Raw genomic sequence first — 20,727 nt, forward strand, 5'->3', positions numbered from 1 at the left:
TCAATAAATACTGATCTGCATTTAGGGCAGTCGCCCAGGTGGCTGATTCCCTGTCTGTTGTTTTCCTAGCCTTTTCTTAAATGATTTCAATGACATTGGAAATTTATTGAACATCTCCCTTGGTAAGTTATTCCAATACCTAACTCCCCTTTCTATAAATGAATATTTGCCCCAATTTGTCCTCTTATTCCAACTTTATCTTCATATTGTGATCTCTCCTACTTTTAAAGTACTTATTTGTCTACTAATGTCATTCCACGCCATTTCTCCGCTGACAGCTCGGAACATACCTCTCAAGTTACAAGTTACAACTCTCATTATTGTTCCGTATTGAAGATGACGTTAAGCATAGATATCAAGGATAATTTAATAAAAAAACCACCTATTCAATACTTTCCACGTTTAATGTGGTTATTCTCTACATGATTTTTATGTAGACTTATTTGGTCAGGTACATGTTTCACCCATTATTTTGGGCATCTTCAGCCTGTAAACAACCTTTAGGTCAAGGTTTGGGACCTTTTTAACCAATATAAACATACCAATATATACACTATATACACTATATACATTATATACAATATATACAAACATAATACAGTTTTTTTTTTTTTGGTCCTAATCTATCTAATATGAAAAATGTCCAAAACTAAAATGGATCTTCTTTTCGGTAAAGAGGATTGCATATCGGGGTTTATGTGACCCCTATATCATATTAAGTTCTTGACGTACCGTGTCTGGTGACAGGATGTGTCGTCAACAATAAGTGGAGATTTGAACTGATTGTTGCTTGTAGGTTGGTCAAGATTGAAAATATAAATTTAAATTAAATGTGTTTTAACTTGGCAGTTCTATTCTGGTTAACTTAAAATGTTCAAAAATAAAAATAAAATGAAGCGGATCTTCTTTTTAAAAATCTCAAGTCTTGAGAAAGGGTGATATTAAAACTGGGGCTTATTTGACCCACGATTTTCATTTTCATGTTCTTGACGTAACTACTATTTAAATGTGTTGTCATGCACAAGTGGAGATTTAAAAGCCGATTGTTGTAGGTAGACTGGTGAAGAATGTTGTGAATGAAACTGTTAGCGTCTTGACTTTGGGTCTCGTGTAACGTCAAGGAATTGACAAGAGTACAATATTAAGCTGTTTCATAGTTTTAGGCTGCTGCTTAATTGAGAAGAAACTCCTAGACACTTGATACAGTCTTGTGTGAAAATTGTTCCCGTTGATGTGTTGCTTGGTCTTTGGGAGGGATCTTAAGAATATCTGTAATGAAGTAGAAAAATAATTTTGAATTAAAAATTTAGAGCACGCGTTGTGATAAAATGTATTAAATTAACACCTCTTAACTGTAAAATGACTTACTTGTTCAATTAATACTAGATGGACCTGTCTGTTCCGGCAGCGCCTGTCTTGTCACCATTTCTACTCCTGGTGTTGTACTGGTGCGGTAATGGAGGGGCGGGGCATGGAGGGAGAGTGGGGGTAGGCTGGTCTATGGGCGTGTGTGCTGTTGCTGGAGGGGAGTTTCTAGAAGCAATATGGGCGGGTTTAACTTTTGGCATGGTGGATGAAGCATTTGAGTGTGGAGATTTAAATAATTGAGGGATTTTGTTTTGATCTGAATTCACGATATTAATTAATCTAGGTGTTTTAACCACAACAAGGTCAATCACAATAGCAACCATTATTCAAGGTCCGGCATATATAAACTAACATGTACACAATGTGATTTTTCTTATATCGGACAGACTGGCCGGAGCTTTAACACGAGATATCTGGAACATTATAACGCTCAAAAACACAATAAGTACTCAGCGATGAGCCAGCATATGAGAGAAACGGGCCATCACTTTACATCCATAGAGAAAGATCTTACCATCATTAGAAGCATAGGTAAAGGGAAATTAATGAATGAACTGGAAAACCTACACATCTTTTTAGACCAAACCTACAATAAAAATAAAAATCTCAACGACGTCAATGAAATGAAAAATCCTTTGTACGAATTAACACCTAGATTAATTAATATCGTGAATTCAGATCAAAACAAAATCCCTCAATTATTTAAATCTCCACACTCAAATGCTTCATCCACCATGCCAAAAGTTAAACCCGCCCATATTGCTTCTAGAAACTCCCCTCCAGCAACAGCACACACGCCCATAGACCAGCCTACCCCCACTCTCCCTCCATGCCCCGCCCCTCCATTACCGCACCAGTACAACACCAGGAGTAGAAATGGTGACAAGACAGGCGCTGCCGGAACAGACAGGTCCATCTAGTATTAATTGAACAAGTAAGTCATTTTACAGTTAAGAGGTGTTAATTTAATACATTTTATCACAACGCGTGCTCTAAATTTTTAATTCAAAATTATTTTTCTACTTCATTACAGATATTCTTAAGATCCCTCCCAAAGACCAAGCAACACATCAACGGGAACAATTTTCACACAAGACTGTATCAAGTGTCTAGGAGTTTCTTCTCAATTAAGCAGCAGCCTAAAACTATGAAACTCGCCATAAGACCTATCTGTGTCGGTGCGACGTAAAGCCCATAGCATACATAAAACTATGAAACAGCTTAATATTGTACTCTTGTCAATTCCTTGACGTTACATGAGACCCAAAGTCAAGACGCTAACAGTTTCATTCACAACGTTCTTCACCAGTCTACCTACAACAATCGGCTTTTAAATCTCCACTTGTGCATGACAACACATTTAAATAGTAGTTGCGTCAAGAACATGAAAATGAAAATCGTGGGTCAAATAAGCCCCAGTTTTAATATCACCCTTTCTCAAGACTTATGATTTAAAAAAAGAAGATCCGTTTCATTTTATTTTTATTTTTGAACATTTTAAGTTAACGAGAATAGAACTGCCAAGTTAAAACACATTTAATTAAAATTTATATTTTCAATCTTGACCAACCTACAAGCAACAATCAGTTCAAATCTCCACTTATTGTTGACGACACATCCTGTCACCAGACACGGTACGTCAAGAACTTAATATGATATAGGGGTCACATAAACCCCGATATGCAATCCTCTGTACCGAAAAGATCCATTTTAGTTTTGGACATTTTTCATATTAGATAGATTAGGACCAAAAAAAACTGAACTGTATTAACTTATGTTTGTGTATATTGTATATAATGTATATATTGTATATAGTGTATATATTGGTATGTTTATATTGGTTAAAGAGGTCCCAAACCTTGACCTAAAGGTTGTTTACAGGCTGAAGATGCCAAAAATAATGGGTGAAACATGTACCTGACCAAATAAGTCTACATAAAATAATGTAGAGAATAACCACATTAAACGTGGAAAGTATTGAATAGGTGGTTTTTTATTAAATTATCCTTGATATCTATGCTTAACATACCTCTCAGTCGAGCAACTAGTCTCCTTTCTCCCAGTTCTTCCCAGCCCAAACTTTGCAACATTTTTGTAACGCTACTCTTTTGTCGGAAATCACCCAGAACAAATCAAGCTGCTTTTCTTTGGATTTTTTCCAGTTCTTGAATCAAGTAATCCTGGTGAGGGTCCCATACACTGGAACCATACTCTAGTTGGGGTCTTGCCAGAGACTTATAAGCCCTCTCCTTTACATCCTTACTACAACCCCTAACACCCTCATAACCATGTGCAGAGATCTGTATCCTTTATTTACAATCCCATTTGTGATTACCCCAATGAAGATCTTTTCTTATATTAACACCCAGATACTTACAATGATCCCCAAAAGGAACTTTCACCCCATCAACGCAGTAATTAAAACTGAGAGGACTTTTCCTATTTGTGAAACTCACAACCTGACTTTTAACCCTGTTTATCATCATGCCATTGCCTACTGTCCATCTTGCAACATTATCAAGGTCATTTTGCAGTTGCTCACAATCTTGTAACTTATTTATAGAGAATAACATCATCTGCAAAAAGCCTTTCCTTGATTCCACTCCTTTACTCAAATCATTTACATATATAAGAAAACATAAAGGTCCAATAATACTGCCTTGAGGAATTCCCCTCTTAATTATTACAGGGTCAGATTAAGTTTCACCTACTCTAATTCTCTGAGATCTATTTTGTAGAAATATAGCAACCCATTCAGTCACTCTTCTGTCTAGTCCAATTGCACTCATTTTTGCCAGTAGTCTCCCATGACCCACCCTATCAAATGCTTTAGACAGGTCAGTCGTGATACAGTCCATTTGACCTCCAGAATCCAAAATATCTGCTATATCTTGCTGGAATCCTACAAGTTGAGCTTCAGTTGAATAACCTTTCCTAAAACCGAATTGCCTTCTATCGAACCAGTTATTAATATCACAAACATGTCCAATGTAATCGGAAAGAATGCCTTCCCAAAGCTTACATGCAATGCATGTCAAACTTACTGCCCTGTAATTTTCAGCTTTATGTCTATCACCCTTTCCTTTATAAAGCCTACAGGGGCTACTATAGCAACTCTCCATTCATTTGGTTTAGCTCCTTCAACCAAACAATAATCAAATAAGTACTTCTTCACTTTGTTGTGGCAATAACAAAACTGAAACATTGAAGAAAGGATGTGTCAATCAATCCAATCAATCAATCAATCAATCAATCAATCAATACTGATATGTTAAATGTGTTAAACAGTGCTAATGAGCAGCAGTAGTAGGACAAGCGTAGATTAGTTCAGGCATGAAAACTAAAAGATGTGCTCTGCTTAAACATAGATATTGCATATGTATTAGATATTCTTTCAAAACAATTGTTTTTGTCATGTTGTATGGAATCACAAATACTTGGTGTAGTAAGAGAAAGGAAGCCTTTGAGAAAGAATGTGGAAGGCAAGGTAGAATATTGTCACAAATGAACGGTTACTGGCCGAAGTTGAATGGTGGTGGTGGTGGTAGTAGTACTGGAAAATATGACTGGAGAAGGACATGGAGAGAAGGTGTGTGGTATTCAGACTTTGCTTGTTTAGTTAGTTCTCAGGCAGTTTGTAGGGTAAGAATGGTTGGACAGGCAGGATGTGTGAATATGATGAACAGATTAGCTGTAATAGTTTTGTAGAGATTATCACTGGAAGGGATGGTGGGTGGAGACCTATACCAAGAGTCGGTGAATTGATACAGCAAAATCATGTGGTTACTTGGAAGTTTAGTGTTTTACGTATATGTTAGCTAACAAAAGTTGCATGTATTGATAAATCATATTCAATCAAAAAGGTTACGTGAAACTTTCAGTTTGTTATTTAAGAACAAGAGTTGCATGTGCAGTAAAAGTTAAAATGTCTTGGATATTAGCCCGGTGGTATTTTGGAGGTAGTGATGGACAGAAAAGCACCCAACTGTTTGGAGAAAACAGTTTTCCAGTGGAAAACGAATGAACCGTTTCTAAAAGTTACACCAAACAGTTTTTCCTTCAATACAGTCCACAGTTTGTCTTTCACTGTTTGCTAGTGAGTAGACACTGATGTAACCTTGAATGGAACTTACCCGCGCTTTCGGAGCTATTCGGCCTGAAATCTGCATTGTTCGGTACTTAACCACTCCCATTCCCTCACTGTCAAATTGACTGTCTCGTATTTAGTTGGCAGTGAGCCAACAGCTGTTTGGAAAAGCAGTTTTTAGCCGAACAGTTCAACGTTTGCGGGTTGTTGGTGGGTGATGTACCTGTGTTCTCAAACCAGTTTTAAAAGGGAATGGTGTTAAGTTTGCTAAGGTTTGCTACTGAGCTAACGTGTTACAGTGTTACGGAAATACCTTCAGTGGAAAAACTACCAAGTAGGCCTACAGTGGATAGAGAGAAACCTAGTATTAGCAAGAGCAGGCCTGATAGCGAAGCCTTGTCTGCTGATTCGTGTTGCACCTAAAAGACAAAAGACGTCACCAAAAATGTTTCATCTGCCCAAAAGAAATTCATTGATCGTGACTTACTTTGATTTATGTATTTTAGATTATTAGCCCTTTAGTATTGTTGAGGATAGTGGGTTTTCTAACCTTATGAAGTAGATCCCTGGCTATGAATTACCTGATAGAAAGACTATTTCAAATGTGATCATTCCAGCACTCTATCAACAACAGTTTTCTTTAATAAGAGACAAAGTGACTAATGAAGCAGTGAGTGTGTGCATAACCAATTTGTGGACATCATTAGTTGCAGAGAGTTACATTGCCATAACAGTGCATTACATTATGAAGGAAGCTGCATGACAATGTGAATTTTTCAATAGTTATCAGAAATTGAAAAATTAACTTTGCAAGTAATATAACAAACGCATTTGAGGAAATTCTGAAGTGGGAACACTATGGCTGTTTGCTCATAAATTTGATTGTCCAGGGTTCTCTTCAGGAAATGCAAGTCGCCATTGAGAAAATAAAAAAAAATAATTGTCAGCTACTTTAGGAGAAGTTCACTAGCAAGCAAAAAACTACTGATCAAGTGGACATGCAGTGTCTAAACGCCTTTCCCAAGAAGTCACGACGTGCTGAAATTCAACTTTTTATATGCTGCATCAATTTGTTGAACTCGAATAAGCTCTGTTAGATAAACATCTGCCCGTAATATCTGGCGAAGAGTGGCAAGCTTGTCATAAACTTTGCAATGTGCCATCTCCGTTTGAAGAAATGACTAATTCTCCGAGTGGAGAAGCATATATGACTTGAAGTTCTGTGATTGTGGTTGTCAGGTGCCTAAAAGGTATTTGCGAGAAACTCTGGCAATCAGCCTTATTAAAGGGTTAGGAGAAATTTTCAAGAATGTTGAATACAACAGCACCTTTGCCTTTTGCACTTTGTTAGATCCACGCTATAATGACCACGTTTTTCAAGACCCTGCGGCACTAAATAACATAAAAAATTTAGTAGTGGACCTAATAGAGAGGAATGCACAGACCAGCGAGAAGCAGAATATTGACATTCCGTCCTCCTCACTTCCATCTACAACTGGTGCATTTCAGCCCTCTTGTCCAAAAAGCGCTTGGAGCATTTTCAACGAAATTATTGGAGATAAACGTCCTCAAACCAGCCCTGTGTCACGAGCCAATAAGGAACTGGATTTGTATTTGAAGGATGAATTTTACCTCGTGTAAATGATGCAGGGGAATCTAATTGCCCCTTGGACTGGTGGAAAAATCACCAACATATATCCCAATTTAGCACAAATATTCATAAAAAGGTGTAACATAGTGGCCACTTCAGTGCCGTGTGAAAGACATTTTTCCCGAACTGGACTGATTGTTAATGAAAGAACAAGGCTGTTGTCAAGAAAGATCTAAATGTTGATTTTCTGCAATGTAAATACAAAGAATTAGTGCTTGAGTATTTTTCATAATGGGTATCATGTGAACAGAATAATGAAGTGTAGCATAGTGATCACATCACTGCCATATGGAAGAACTACTTTCTCAAATTGGATTGGTAATTAATGCCAAGCTCTCACAAAAGGTGGTTGAAACATTAGTGTTCCTTAATGCAAATATGAATAATTAATTTTCAAGTCTTTTCCTAATATTGGGCATCTTATGAATACTCTCATTAGTGTGTGTGTGTGTGTGTGTGTGTGTGTGTGTGTGTGTGTGTGTGCGCGCGTCTCGCTCGTATCTATAAAATTCTGTAACTGCTATTTCTTACAGTAGTTCTCGTTAAACAATAATCTTATGTTATATGATGAACATAGATGCTGTATGATGATACTGCTATAGATACTTCAATAATAACAGACTGGCTAACAAAAACTCCGGGTGTGTGGAACCGTATCAGTGAGCAGACCACCACAGTCACAAAAGGCTAATGTCAGTTAATAGCATAATGATAAATGTCTTTAAATTTCTATTTTAATTACAAACTATATATCCTATGCTTAAGAGCGTGGAGTCTTCACTCGTCTTATCATTCTTCCCGTGTATCCTTCATATAGGTATTTGGTTAGCCTTCAGCTTGTGTTGTCTGCCTAGACATTACAAAACAAGTTAGAGTGAAAGGTCTCCTTACCAATCTTGCAGCCCCCTTCTGCGTGTGATTCAGTTGTCTTCCACAGAGTCCCGTTATGAAGGAATATCCTGTTTTATTCAAAGTGTTTGGGAAAACAGTTGTTTTTAACAAACAGTTCGTTGGCGTTTTCCTAAAACAGCAGAAATAACCACCACTATTTGAGGGTGCTCAAATACATCAGCCTCGTGTTGGTAGATTTACTGGCACGTAAAAGAACTCCTGCTGTACTAAATTTCAGCACCTCAGTGTCTCTGAAAATCGTAGAATGGGACATAAAGCAAATAACATCATTATTGTCTTGGATATTTCTTGAATAAAATTCAAAATCATTGGATTTTAATAATCACAGTTTTGTTCGTTTCAATATACGATAGTCAATTGTAGGAGATATTGGTCTTAAAAACTATGAGTGAGATAATGTTTGATATGTTTCAGGGCTACAGAAAATGTGGTCTGTAGCCACAGTTCAATAATCCTGTGATAACGTGTGCTATACCTATCCTTGTTTGTGTTCGTAAAACTGTTGTAACTGTATTTCCTTCACAAAAAAAGGTAAATAAATATTTATTTGCATTGTATTTAGATGATTAATAGAAATTTTTTGTAATGGGGGCTTTTAAAGAATTGTTAGCAAATGTAAGCAAAAAAGAAATAGCTGGAATTATTACAACACACTGGCAGTAGTTCGCTGGCTTTTTGAGTACAAGTTGGTGGGATCGATCTCTGTTCAGAATGGTGGTATTGGAAGGTACTTGAATATATCAGCCCCGTTTTGGTAGATTTACTGACACGTTAAAGAACACCAGAAGGACAAAATGTGGCATCTTGATGCCTCAAATCTTAAAAGTACTTAGTGGGATGTTAAACCATTAAAATTATGCTAATTATAAAGTATATTTGATATTTTGGGTTTATCCCATGTGAAATGAGACAAACTGCAAGGAAACTAAGTATGGTGATGACTTTCCTCAGTCTCCTCAAAAGTGCCCAACCATGACTGCTCTAATGAAGCCAAAAGGTTTGATTTCAAATAACCATTTTTCTGTTGAGGAAATTGTACTCTTTGGTGTGTGTCAAATTGATGATTTGGAGAAGGTAAGTAATGCTACATTTGTGGTACTATGTTTCCTGGTATAAGCTAGAACAGTGGCAGCTGGCATAACATAAAAGAAGTGAAATGTCTATAGTCATTACAAAACTTGAATAGTGATTTATAACTCTTTATTTCTTGCAGATTAGATTGATTCTTCCATCTTTCAGAGCAGCAAATCTACCATCGATTTCTTCTAAGAAATTACCCTGTTCTTGCAGATCAGATAGAAGTTCCTTATAACAGTTAACTTCAAAAATGTTATTTATAGGACTTTCTGCTTCCTGACCTTATTTTTTACAATTTGCTTTATATCACACTGACACAGAGGTGTCTCATGGTGACGATTGGATAGGAAAGGGCTAGGAGTGAGAAGGAAGCAGCCATGGCCTTCGTGTGAAAATGGGGAAACCACGGAAAGCAGTCTTCAGGGCTGCTGACAGTGGGGTTCAAACCACTATCTCCTGAATACAAGCTGATAGCTACGTGACCCAAACCATGCAGCTACTTGTTCGGTCAACCTTTTCTCTTTTGTAACGCAAACAGATATGGAATATCACAGCAGGCAAATGCTGGGGCTGTACCTTAAGGCTGCAGTCGCTTCCTTTTCACTCCTAGCCTTTTCCTATCTCATCGTCGCCATAAGACCCATCTGTGTCAGTGAGGCGTGAAACAAATTTAAAGAAAAGTGGATTAGGGTGATTATTACAACAGATCTTTTATCCTCCTTGCCCCAACGAGAAAATGGGGTCTCTAATAAATTACTCACTACATTGTTTTCTAGATTCATCTGTAGAAAGTTCAAGAGCTGCACACAATGCTGGTATAAGTGCTACTGATAACTTCACAAAAATAACCAGTTCATTTTGCCAAGCACATAATGAGGAGTAAGGCTCTAGCCTCAGTGCAACTACTGGATGCCTGCCTTTCAAGTTCAGATGTTTCTGTTTTAAGAATAGGCAAAGGGAAGCTCTTCTGTCTATGCAAGGTCGGTGTTTGTTACAGTAGCAACCACCCTAATAATGTATGTAGTGAAATTATAAGTAGTCAGAATGAATAGCTTTCCAGGTAGTAGTCTGATTCTGTTCACCATGTGTTCAAGTGGATGGGGTCAAAGCATCAATGATGCAAACAACATAGTGGTGCTATCTTGGGAAGGGGGAGGAGAGAGCGCGCGCGCTTTGCTGTGCTCCAACACTTCAATGATTAGGAGGTATTTAAAAAAAAAAGGATTTCTACGTTAATTTGAAATAAGATGAACATAAATATAATTTATAAAGTGAAGAGCCGCTTCACCTGGTCGGCCACCCTTAATTAGACTAGAACAAATTTTTTGAGCAGGTTGTTCCGAGCTGTCAGTGGGGAAATGGTATAGAATGGCATTAGTAGACAAATAGGTTTGAGTGGACTTTTTAAAGGTAGGAGAGATTATAATAGGATAAATAGGGCAAATATTCATATTGAGGAGGAATTAGGGAACATAATATTTCATAAATGGAAATGTTCGAAAATTTTTAATGCTCTTTGAAATCACTTAAGAAAACAATAGGTGAACAATTGATACGGAATCTGCCATCTGGGTGAGTCCTAAATACAATTGGTTGGTTGGTTAATGGTGTGGAAAGAATATCCTAACAAACTTTGTCACCACCTGGACCATCTAAATCAGCCACATTCCTCAAGTAATTTCATTACAGAGATGTATTTCCATGGGTGCCTACCTTTCTTGGGTGTTGCTGTGAGAAGGCAAGAGACGGTTCCCTGTGGTGCACTCTATACAAGCCTACATATGTAGATAGTTTTCTCCATGTAAATTCCCACCACCATCCAGTTAAGAAACTAGATATTCTTGTCACAAGAGTAAAGCAAGTTTTTTTTTTTTGCTAGTTGCTTTACATCACACAGACACAGATAGGTCTTATGGCGACAACGGGACAGGAAAGGGCTAGGAGTGGGAAGGAATCGGCCGTGGCCTTAATTAAGGTACAGCCCCAGCATTTGCCTGGTCTGAAAATGGGAAACCATGGAAAACCATTCTCAGGGCTGCCGACAGTGGGGTTCGAACCTACTCTCTCCCGAATACTGGATACTGGCCGCACTTAAGCGACTGCAGCTATCGAGCTCGGTAAAGCAAGTTGAACCATCATCTGTTCATTAGGAGAGACACACGAAAAAAAACTACACTCAAGGGTTATATGGCTAGAACAGTGTTCGTATTCAGAGAGAGCACTGCATTCCCTACCCCCACTGGGGAGAAACAAAAATCACATATTGAAAGAGTGATGGAAACTACATACCTCCATTACATCCATAGTACCACAGACCAAATTGTTAAAATTGCCTGCAAGCATAGTATTAAATTGTTTTTGGTATTCTAAAAAGTTAGGCAGTACTTTGGTACAAACAAGGATAAAGCACATCCTTGACAGTACAAAATTCTCTGTACTTGAAGCAAGATGCATATTGGCCAAACATGCTGCTCCATCTCGACTTGCGTCAAGGAGCATGGCAGAAATATCTTTATCAACAAGTCAGACAAATGAACATCTCATCTTGCTCAAGACGTTTGGGTTCTCGCCTCCACAAAAGACAGTTACTATAGGATCGTGCTGGATGTAGTAGAATTCTGCAGTGTTGCAACACTGGCTGTTAGTTCAACAGTATAGCCATTAAAGATCAGAGTGGATTGTTTCTCATATTTTTTTTTTCTTTTCTTTGTAAATTCCTATGATTGGTTGGCACATATCTATAGCTCCATTTCTATATGTACTGGTGGTTTCAATATTCTTTTGTTCCCCTTAACCTTCTGTATTCTTTCCATCATTTCTATATTCCCAATTTTTTAGACATTATTCATCCTCGATTCTATTCCTCTCTTCGTCTTTCTTCATTTACCTTTCCTTGCTCTTTAATTTTATTTTTCATGAAATATTCCCCTTTATTTTATTACTCTGAGCTTCCTTAACTCACTGCTGTGGAAACATCACTGAGCGAGTTGGCCACATGGACCGGGTGGGTTGGCCATCCGGTTAGGGGCGTATAGCTGGGAGCTTGCAACCGGTAGATAGTGGGTTTGAACCCCACTGTCGGCAGCCCTGCAGATAGTTTTCCATGGTTTTTCATTTGACACCTGGCAAATGCTGGGCATGTACCTTAACCCCTCAGCATGGTGGATTTAAATGCCCGGTAGTCTCTGTGCTGCAGGAGTTCTGAGCGGGGTGTTTAAACTTTCCCAGATTTGTGCAAGGCCTTATTAAAAGCAGCACAACTTTGGTACTAGTTTACAGATTGAAATAAAACTTTCACATGCATGTTTTGAAAACTCCATTCTTTTAGAAAATATGATGCTATCTTACCTTGATAGTTGAGTTTGATGTGGAATGTCTTGAAGCATCCCTCAACGCAGAGACCCGCTTTGCAGTCTGGACACCAAAAAATTTCTGTTCATAGCACGCAACATAATCGGATAAATTTTGAAAAGTTTGGAGGGTCCCTGATATGTAACAAGTGCCTCTTTGTTGTTGAAATGGATAAAATTACTAATCGATTCAGATATATCCCTTGAAATAACTGACCCAAAAATTGGCGGAGACAAATAGAGCTTTATCATAGCGTAGGCATTTGTATTATTAGCCATCAGCATATAAAAAGCAATCGCAACATATATCTAGACTTTGTGACTGGTTTCCAATCCCGTATTCTGAAACTAAGTGGTAATAAGCCCCTAGATCGGATTCTTAGCTCAGCATATACATTTTTTTTTCACAAACTATTACTTCCACTAACTCGTCTGTAAAGAACGTCTTAAAAACTGTTGCACCATCACATTCCCCAACTACTTCATTCTGATGTCCTGGGTTCCCTATAAACTGTTCTATTTGACCCATGTAATTAGACATGTTTTCCCACAGAAATGTATTAGCTGTGACATGCATATTGCCATTCTGCGCTCTATCAATCTTATCTGATTCCGAACAGAGGACTTTGCATACAGTGAAGTCAACCACATCACTCAAATCACCATCTGAACCTAACAAACTTTTGTTGGAACCACTCAACTGTTCCGAAATATCCTCTATTTCCAAGCTCGATAACCTGCGCTTGTTTATAAAACCATCTCCACTCAAGACCGACAGAATGCAAGACAGTGCGTTATAAGGAAGAAGGACGGGGGAAAAAAAACAGTCCCAAGAGAGCCCTGAATAGATAAAATTTATGATTCTGTTGACAGCCAGGTTCATCCCTGAGAGGAAATGAAGGTATAATGTAAGAAGTGTGCATAGTAGTCCCCAGATAGCAGACAACAACAGTGCTTACCCCAAGCGGCAGCGATAAGCATTCTTTTTTTATTTTCATTTTTTGTTTTTATTTATTCACGAAGCACAAGATACAGCTACACTGAGGAAATTTCACTTGCACTGTCAAGACTATTTAACAAACGTAAACTTTCATAATAAAATACAACAAACATAACAAAATATAACAAGAACAGGTACACAGCCTACTAACTGTCCAAATCGAAAACCATGAGAATGTCCATGTTCATAGCCAAGCCGTCATGGGTGAAGATGACTCTGTAATCCCTTCACATCAACTTATCTTTAAGAGGCTATTTACACCCCTCTTGAATATGCTTTTATTTGATGCTATATCAAGCTCTTGTCTCCTGTTAATATTGTTAAACAGTGTTGGGAGGTGGAGTAGGAAAGATCGTTGAAGTATTGAGTGCTGAGTGTGGGGAATGTGGAGAAGGTCTTTCGTTCTAGTCGAGCGGGAAGGAACACAGAGAAGAGTGAGGCAAGATGTTCCGAGCAGTAATGCCCATTTAAGATCCGGTGGAGGAAACTCAAGTCGGCTACCTGTCGCCTGATGTGCAGCGGTGACATATTAATTGCCATTAATACCTGCTGTGTAGACAGATTTCTGAGCTTGGGTTTTCTGTTCCTTACAATTGCAGCAAAGGAGGACACTGCTCTGTCTAACTGCTTAGTATTGGAGGGGGAAGCTGTTGTCCAAATCGGAGAGCAATAGTTCAAGAGAGGTTGAATGATCGTGAGGAAGAAGTGACGAAAAGCAGTGGGATCAGAAATTTCTGTGAAGCGGAAGAGAATACCTAGTTATTTCATAGCCCTGGTTGTAGAAATTTCTATATGGTTCCTGAATTGTAGTTTTGTATCGAACATTACACCTAGGTCATGCTGTTGCATAACTACGGTGATGGGATTGTCAAGTAGGTAATATGTCGGTGGAGGAGATTTACATAGTGTTATGGTCATGTGGCTGCATTTTTGTGGATTGGGGATAAGTTTCCAAGTACGGCACCAGTTCAAGAGGGCATTAAGTGAGGGCTGTAGCAGAGCTGCATTTGCTGAATTCCTGATCTCCCTAAATATCTTGCAGTCGTCAGCAAAGAGTAGGGTATTCGCTGTTTCATTGAGTTCGGATGGCAGATCGTCTATAAACAAAGAAAACAGCAAGGGGCCAAGAGTACTGCCTTGTGGGGCACTGGAGGTGACTGGTAACCATGAGGATGAAGTGCTTGATATTACCACACTCTGCCAACGGTTATATAGGAAGCCAGCAAGAAGGGTCAGAAGACTGCCATGTATATCAAATCATCGTGAGACTTTATGGAGCAACAGAGTATGGTCTACAGAATCAAAAGCTTTTGAAATGTCTTTGTAGCAGATTTCCAGCTGTGATTTAGCTGCAATGGCATGTGATGCAAAGCTATGCAGAGTGGCCGGGTTTGTTAGACAAGAGCCACCTGGTAGAAAACCATGCTGCTTGGTTGAGATATATGGCCAAGTGAATGCGAGGAGACGCTGATGTATAAATTTTTCAAAGATAAAGGCTATTGTGGAGAGAATAGAAATTGGTCGGTAAGAGGCAACATTAAATTTGTTGCCTGATTTGGGAAGTGTAACAATATTTGCCTGTTTCCAGGTAATAGGAAAATAGCCCATGGCAAAACATCTGTTAAATAATTTAGAGAGATGGACGCAAAGAGTGCTGGCAGTATTTTTTAAGAAAAGAGGACCTATAGTGTCGGCACCGGTAGCTTTGTTGGTACGAAGAGTTTGAAGATGATTATGAACTTCACTTGGTGTGGTAGTTATGCTTGATAGAGTTCTGTTTTAAGCAGTACCTACAGGAGGGAGCGGTTGGTTTTGTAGGAGAGGGGATAAATTGGAGAAGAAATACCTGTTGAACAGTTCATTGCGATTGGCGCAGTCTGCTGTAGCATGTCGCATCGTTGTGCTTCACGCTGACAGGAATCCACTCCGTCCTTTTCCGTGTGTTGAGATTCCAGTAGCGCTTGGGATTGCTGCGGACATTTTTCAGTGACAAAACACTATCAAATTAGGGATCAAGGTGTATCGTTTGAAAGCTGAAACCTTCCTCTTCAAGCAGAAATGAGTTAAAACACAAACAACTTCGATGGTAACCACTAGATCGCAGAAGAGTACACGTGTACAGTGCGTGCAGTGCTAGGCACTCCACGCCGACGGGTTAATTAAGGCTACGGCCACTTCCTTCCAACTCCTAGGCCTTTCCTATCGCATCATAACTGAAAGATCTGTCTGAAAATATTGGCTACATGGTTTGGGTCAGGTGTGAGCTTGCATTCATGAAATGTTAGATTTGAACCTTGCTGTGGCAATTTGGAAGATGGTTTTCTGTGGGTTTTCCATCTTCACACAAAGTAAATGCTGAAGCTGTACCATGGTCACTACTTTCCTTTGTGTGATCAAAAATATTCCCTGTGTTAGTGAGACATTAAACCAGTGGGAAATAAAGCTAGAAAATAATGCAAATTTGGTGATAAAAACTACTAATCTTGAATATATGGTAATGGTGTATAGTAAAGTAGTTGGTGACTAGAGATACCATTCCATTAATAGAGCAATGGTCAATTGAATTGGATTCAAACCTTTTGGCATTATTAGAACGGTTGTGGTTCACTTGTGAGCAAGTGTAACTTTTCCCTGCCATTTGTCTCATTTCATTTGGCAAATCCTACATTGCATTTCTGGCTGAGAGTTCATTATTTAGGTGTGGAACGAAATTGCAATCTGTTTTGGGGTAGTTACTAATGGAAAGGAATGAAGCCTGGTAATTAGGTGATTTAATGCCCAACATATTTGAACTAACAGTGTTGAAAATATAATTGTATAAAGCTTTGTTACGCACAAATTGGACACTATATATGGTAAAATTGCTCAAGTTTTGAAACATGTAGTAGGAATTTTGTAGACATCTTCATTTTCTGCTCTTTCTAAAATGGTATAGTTATTCACACAGTATTCATCTTACTCGATTATTAAGAATTCTAAATTATAGTGATGATGCACGAGACGTTAGCTTACTATGATTAATTTTGAAGCAACTTGTTTCGGATGTGATATTCTATATTTTATTGATTTCAAAAGTAAATAACTCTGGCAATTTTAAAGATAACTTTGAATATTTTTTATAGTTTTCTTTGTTATATGTTATTCAGAAGTTCAAGTAATCTACGAGATTAGTTCAAGTTATGCTAACTCTGTTATTTCTTCCAATAAAGCTGCAACTATGGAAATCCACCATATACATTAAGAGGTCACTGGAATGTGCCTCTCAATGCCTACACCAAATTGGGTCTGGGTGTACAAGCTACCGGCTGGGAGCAATTGAAAAAATGCACTGATCAGCCAGAACATTATGACCACTTACCTACTATCGATGTAAACCTGTCCACGCGATAGCGGCATCACTTGGCGAGGAATGATTGCTGGTCAGACAGGCATGGTGCATGTAGTATCAGTGAGTGTTCTATCCTTATGTAGAATGGCGAAGGCACGCGATCACACGATCTATCAGAGTTTGACAGAGGGCAGATTGTGATGGCCCGGAGGCTCGGCATGAGCATTTAGGAAACTGCACGACCTGTTGGGTGTTCGAGGAGTGCTGTGGTGAGAGTCTTCAGCAAGTGGCGAAACCAGGGTGAAACAATGTCCAAACGTTGAGGGGTTGGGCGGCCATCCCTCATTTCAGATGTCGGACGTCGTAGGCTGGCAAACTGTTAAAATAGGACAGGCAGCAAACTGTTTCAGAACTAACATCAGACTTCAATGGTGGGCAGATGTGTGTGTCTGAACACACAGTGCACCAAACACTCCTAAGGGTGAACCTCCGCAGCTGACGACCCGTGCACGTGCCAATGTTAACACCACGACATCGGCAGCTATGACTGAAATGGGCACGTGACCATCGTCACTGGACTTTGGCGCAGTGGAAGAGCATTGCATGGTTGATGAATTCCATACTTCTTTCATCATGCCGATGGGAGGGTGCGAATCTGTAGTCTTCCAGGGGAACAGCTCCTTGACACCTGTACTGTGGGACAGAGACAAGCTTGCGGCGGCTCGGTTATGATCTGGGGAACATTCACGTGGGCATCCACGGGTCCAGTGTAGCTCGTGCAAGGCATTATGATGGCCAAGAAGTGTCACATACTGGTTGCAGACCATGTACACCCCTTCATGATGATCATGTTTCCTAATGGCTGTGGCATTTTTTAACATAATGTATCAGGTCACAAGGAGTGGTTCGAGGAACACAGTGGCGAGTTACAATTGATGTGCTGACCCGCAACTCGCCAGATCTTAACCCGACGGAACACAGCTGGGATGTGATTGAACATGACGTCAGAGCTCATCACCCCCCCTCCCCGGAATTTACGGGAATTAGGTGACTTGTGCTTGCAGATATGGTGCAAACTCCCTCCAGCGACCTACCAAGGCCTCATTGCTTCCATGCCAAGATGCATCACCACTGTTATCCTTGCCAAAGGTAGATATACCAGCTATTAGGTAAGTGGTCATAATGTTCTAGGTGATCATTGTACAGAAATAGTTTTGTCATACGTGGGATGAACCTGAAAGTATAATATGGACAGCTAACGTCCTTCAAAATATTCCCTTAGCCTTTCCTCACACATTTGTTGACGGAGAAGATATTAAATTCCATTGGATGTCTGTGATACGTTAATGTGTACCTCCTCCATTGGGGCTGATGACCTAGATGTTAGGCCCCATTAAACAAGCATCATAATCATCAATGTGTACCTCCTGTCTTTGATATGCTGTTAAGATGTCCTTGTTTGCAAAGCAATTTCCATGCAAAAGTTTCTCTAGTTTTAGAGTGAGATGAGGTGAATAAGGAGGGTGTTCTAAAACTTTCCACCTCCCCTGCTGAAAAATGCCCCTTACAGGAATTGGTATGTGGGCAGCAGGTTATCGTAGACAATGATGTTAACAAGTGTTGTTCATTTTCTCCAAATTTATGGCACGGATAGCAGCGCAGAAATTACACGTGGTGCTGGGCACAGACAGTGAGGCCCTCATGAAAGTAAATCTTGCATATATACAAGTCCTTTTGAAAAATTCAGAACACGCTCCACTCAGAAATACCCATGTGTGGATAATTCCTGCGCAGTCCAACACCTGCCTTCTCTTGTGCGCTATTTGGTAATGGCCAGACGTGTGTGTGCATGTGCAAACATGCGATGTCCACTGTGCAACAGGTCAACAGTTACACGTCTATGTTTGAAAGTCTTGCACAACATGTAGTATTTGATTTATCAATGCACCACAACCCAAATTTTCTCTTAGGTTCGCATGACACTAGGGATTGGAATAACTTGCCAAGGAAGATGTTCAATAAATTTCCAATTTCTTTGAAATCATTTAGGAAAAGGCCAGGAAAACAACAGATACGGAATCTGCCACCTGGGCGACTGCCCTAAATGCAGATCAGTATTGATTGATTGATTGATTGGTGTATTTCTGGCACGGTGAATTGCAGTACTCGCATATGACGTCTGTAACTTTATTTACAACCATCCGGGAGCACATCCAGTAACACATCACCTTTATCTTGTACTGATAACTAGTCTTAGTGTGTGATAGTTTTTCAGACTTACCATATACACACACCTTCATGTGCAGTTGTATGTTAGGAAGATAAACAAGCTTCGTTACATAAATGTTTTATGCATAGAAAATATTTTATTAAATTGATGTATCATTCTCTCATTTCTTCTAATAAGGTAATATTAAATGTTTTCCTACCTGATGTAGTCACATGAAAGATCATATGAAATGAAACTATAAAACTAAAAATCATTTGATGTTGATATGTGGGAGTTAGTATCAATCAAAACAATTCGTTATTAATCATTAGATGAACATGTTTTTTAAAGAATGGTGTCATTATATATATATATTTTCTAGACCTAACCACCATATGCTACATATGCTTACATAAACAATGAAACAAATACCGGTACTTTAGTATATGCTGGTACCTGAAGTTAAGAAACATAGAGCTGTTCTTCTGTTGCTTGACTTCGGGAAACGTGAATATATCGGTGCATTATAATGGGCGCCAGGAAATGTTCTCCGTAGTGCCTACTTGGTGCTGCGTGAGGGAGCATCAGCAGTTTAGTTGGAAGCTGTCGTTGAAGATTCTTGTAATTTGTCCTATGAACTATAAATACACTCCAAAAAATCTAAAAAGCGCTGATTGTATAGGCCAGTAATCTGATAAATTTTTTTTTTCAAAATTTACAGTCAATGAAATATGGGACATTCAAGACATAAAATCAAACCAGGCGAGATGGCCGTGAGGTGAGCTTGCATCTGGGAGATAGTGGGTTCAAATCCCACTGTCGGCAGCTCTGAAGATGGTTTTCTATAGTTTCCCATTTTCACACCAAATACTGGGGCTGTTCCTTAAGGTAATAGCCGCTTCCTTCCCACTCCTAATCCTTTCCTCTCCCATCATCACCATAAGACCTCTCTGTGTCAGTGCGACGTAAAGCAAATTGTAAAAATTAAAAAAAATTAAAGAAGCTTGTTTACAATTACGTTGTTGGTGAATTACCAAATGATGTATTACACTTGGTAGGAGCCTCCGTGGCTCAGGCGGCAGTGCGCCGGCCTCTCGCCACTGGATACCATGGTTCAAATCGTGGTCACTCCATGCGAGATTTGTGCTGGACAAGGTGGAGGCAGGGCAGGTTTTTCTCCAGGTACTCTGGTTTTCCCTGTCATCTTTCCTTCAGCAACACACTCCACTATAATTTCATTTCATCTGTCAGTCATTAATCATTGCCCCAGAGGAGTGCGACTGGCCTCGGCAGGCGGCACAATTCCTATCCTCCCTGACCCGGTAATTGATGGAAAACATGTTGTAGGTTTTCATCATGTATTACACTCGGTCAATCAAATTTACGTTGAAGAAACTTCGTAGACACTAATGACACATGGTTGTCTACACACAGGGCACCGGTTAGGTCATCATGGGCGTGAGGGAGAGCTGTTTCCTTTTATGTCTATATTGCCTGGAACTTTTAGATCAAACACCTTGATTTCCCAATTTCACTAGGTTTCCATGTGATTTGAGTATATTCTCTCTCTCATAAGGCGCCACCAGCATTTTTCGTCAATGTAACAACCAGCTTCAATGATAGCACATGTGATTCTTGTCTTAATCTAAATCAAGACACTATACCAAAGACATTGTAAAGAATGTTCACATAAAATTTTTAGAGTTTGTATGTCATAATTGTTACGTGATAGGTTTAGTTTTTAA

General features: G+C 39.2%; 1 protein-coding gene across 1 annotated transcript in view; it reads left to right on the forward strand.

Annotated features, from left to right (window-relative positions):
• Positions 1 to 20,727, forward strand: part of Snx1 (sorting nexin 1) — a 339,596-nt gene that overhangs the window by 203,674 nt on the left and 115,195 nt on the right. The gene's annotated exons all lie outside the window — the stretch shown is intronic.

This window comes from Anabrus simplex, chromosome 2 (assembly GCF_040414725.1).
Source record: "Anabrus simplex isolate iqAnaSimp1 chromosome 2, ASM4041472v1, whole genome shotgun sequence".
NCBI lineage: Eukaryota > Metazoa > Arthropoda > Insecta > Orthoptera > Tettigoniidae > Anabrus > Anabrus simplex.